Source organism: Neomonachus schauinslandi, chromosome 3, assembly GCF_002201575.2.
Source record: "Neomonachus schauinslandi chromosome 3, ASM220157v2, whole genome shotgun sequence".
NCBI classification, from domain to species: domain Eukaryota; kingdom Metazoa; phylum Chordata; class Mammalia; order Carnivora; family Phocidae; genus Neomonachus; species Neomonachus schauinslandi.
In genome coordinates this window covers 92,335,843-92,339,046 of record NC_058405.1, presented here as the reverse complement: position 1 = coordinate 92,339,046, position 3,204 = coordinate 92,335,843, and the positions used below count along the sequence as shown (strand labels likewise).

The 3,204-nt window shown below is 47.3% G+C and overlaps 1 pseudogene; it reads right to left on the bottom strand.

Moving 5' to 3' along the window:
* Window positions 1-1,007: 1,007 nt before the first annotated feature.
* LOC110585716 lies at window positions 1,008-1,573 on the bottom strand (annotated as a pseudogene).
* Window positions 1,574-3,204: the final 1,631 nt, after the last annotated feature.

Below are 3,204 nucleotides of genomic sequence, written 5' to 3'. Positions count from 1 at the left end.
AAAATCTCACCACAAATTCAAAAAGATTGATCCAAAAGTTGAGCCATTACGCATTCTATCATGAATACAGTGTTAAGCAATGGACACAGGCTGATAAAATTACAGGTTACGTTAGAGGGCAACATTTCATGAAGGAGGCTGTGCTGCTTTCCTATCAAACTAGTTAGAGAGTGTCTGCGTTTCCAAACTTAAGACGTTGCAGTCTCTTTTTTTTTTAATTTTTTTAAATTTATTTTTTATTTTTTAAGGTTTATTTATTTTAGAGAGAGAGCATGAGGCAGGAAGGGGCAGAGGGAGAGGGAGAAACTAGCAGACTGCACTCAGCACAGAGCCCAACAGGGGCTCGATCTCGACCCTGAGAGCACGACCTGAGCCAAACCAACAGTTGGATGCTCAACTGACTGAGCCACCCAGCGGCCCACCGCCCCCCCTTTTGAAGGTTTTATCTATTTATTTTGAGAGAGTGTGTGTGGGCATGAGCCAGGGGAGGGGCAGAGGGAGAGGGAGAGAGAGAGTTCCAAGCAGACTCCCTGCTGAGTGTGGAGGCCGATGTGGAGCTGTATCTCATGACCCCAAGATCATGACCTGAGCTGAAACTAAAAGTTGGACACCCAACCGACCAAGCCACCCGGGCACCCCCGCTGCAGTCTCTTCTTAAAGACAAAGGTCTTGAACAGTTTAGCGCTTAGTGTTCTCAGCACAACAGTGCAACTTAGCTCACAAGGTACTTTGGCAACTCTTCATCTGAGCAAGAATAGGGGCTTTTGAAAAATAAGGCTTTAAGAAAGCTGACCATTTTAGGGCTAAATTTTAATGTAATGTGAAAGTTTGAAGTCTTACATTTTAAACAAAACCTCAAAATTACTGATTGGTTCAAAATGGTTTTATTGGGAAAAGTAACGAAATCTGTAACAAAAACATGGCACCGAGTGCAAAGGCTCCACCATTTTTGAGCAAAGCGTACAAAGGTTCCCAGGGCGACAGGGCAGGAGAGGGGCCCCAGAGATTCACAGCAGCAGGCGTTTTCTCTTCCTCTTCTTGACAGGAGTGGGGTAGAGAACCACTCGCCTAGCTTCATCAAACACCGAGGCCTCGCTGCAGGAGAGCCGAGCGCTCCTGGTGTTTTAGAGCACCGATCTCCTTAGCCGTGGTCAAACCCCAGGGTAGGTGATGGGAGTTGGCTTCTTCCCCTGAAGATTCTCAATTGTGTCTTTGTCGCCCCTGAGATCAAGTTTAGTCCCCACCAAGATAATGCGGGTGTTGGGACAGTGGTGTCGCACTAAAGGGTACTGCTATGCTCGAACATTTTGAAATGATGCAGGACTCCCAAGAGAAAAGCCAGTTAAGAATACATCTGTTTGCAGATAGGATAAGGGACTTCATCTGTCATAATCTTCTTGTCCAGCTGTATCCCATAAGCCCAGATTCACCGGTTTTCCATCTACCAGAACATTGGCCGAGTATATTCCCCAGGAAATGCACTGGTTACGTAACTGATCAGTAGGCAAGTTTTACGCACAGCATGGTCTCCCAACACCACACACGCCTGATGACCTGCATCGGGGTCGATCATCAGGCTGAGGCAGGTGGGTGCACAGGGCACAGGGTGCTGGGGCTGCTATCTACACTGGCTTGCCCTCCACCGATGGGAAGCTGGAGCCCAGCCTATAGAGTAAGCTTTTTTCTTAAAATAAAGATTGATTGATTGATTGATTTGGGAGAGAGAGTGCAAGCCAGGGGAGCAGCAGAGGTGGAGGGAGAGGGAGAAGCAGACTCTTCGATGACTGCAGGGGCCAAGGTGGGCTGATCCCACAGATCCCCCAACACTGAGATCATGACCCCAGCTGAAATCAAGAGTTGGACACCCAACCAACTGAGGCTCTCAGGCACCCTGATACAGTAAGCTTTAAAGAAGATTGGTTTCCCAAATTTCTGTGCTTTTAAGTGGCACAGGTACCAGGGTGTTCAAGGTTTTGGAGTTGCTGCCCAAATACCAGCAATCCCTTGAGACTGGAACCCTCCCAGGGAACTCACGGCTGCCTAACACAGGTCTGTGTTTATAGCTTTTCGAAGTCCCAATTAGGGCAGTTCCTTAGGGGTCTTAGTTGCTGTCAGTTGACAACTTTTGGGAAATTCCTTGGCAGCACCTGAGAGCAGAGGACCCATGGGAACCTAGGGGTTGATACCAGGCCAGAGAAGAGGGAGATAGTCATTCACACCTACCACACTGGTAATTTTAAAATATTAGAACCTTCAGTGTTAGGGTGATTGTGGTAAAATTGGCACAAGCCTATGCTCTTGGTGACATTTGTAATAGCCCCCAAGATGGCCCCCGATGACTGCCACTCCTGGTGCTCTTGGCCTTTTGTCAGCCTCTCCCCTTGCTCCCCTGGTTCAAAGCAACAGAATACAGCAACATTAAGGGGGTATCACTTCTGCGATTAAGTTGCAAAAGTCCTGCTGGCAGACTCTTGTTTTCTCAGATGCATGCTTTGATAAAGCAAGTTGCCATGTTGGAGAGGCCCACATAGCAAGGAACTAAGGGCAGCCTCTGACCAACAGCTGCCTAAGAACTGAGGAAAAAGAAGAAGAACTGAGACCCTCAGTCCAACAGCCCACGAGGAACTGAATCCTGACGACAACCCAGTGAGCTCGGAAGATGATCCATCCCCAGTCAAGCTTTTTAGAAGAGACGGCAACTTCAGCCGACACCTTCATTGTAACCTGGGACAGACCCTGAAACAAAGGACACAGCAAGGCTGTGTTTGGATCCATGACCCACCCAGAAGCAGTGAGACAGTAAATGTGGGTTGTATTAATCACATAGTTTTACGGTAATTTTTTGTGCAACAATAGATAAATAACGTATATGATTAATTGACATAATGTTTTTACAAAGCAATTTGGCAAAACTTGATGCGATCACAAAACTTTATCTTTTGATCCAGTAACTTAAAACCTAGAGACTTATCCTGGAGCTATAACCCAACAGAAACCAAATAGTATATGCCCAAAGATGTACATTCTTATGGTAATTTTTTTTTTTAATCAAGGGCGCCTGGGTGGCTCAGTGTTAAGCGTCTGTCTTCGGCTCAGGTCATGATCCCAGGGTCCTGGGATCCAGCCCATATCGGGCTCCCTGCTCCGCAGGAAGCCTGCTTCTCCCTCTCCCACTCCCCTGCTTGTGTTCCCTCTCTCGCTGTG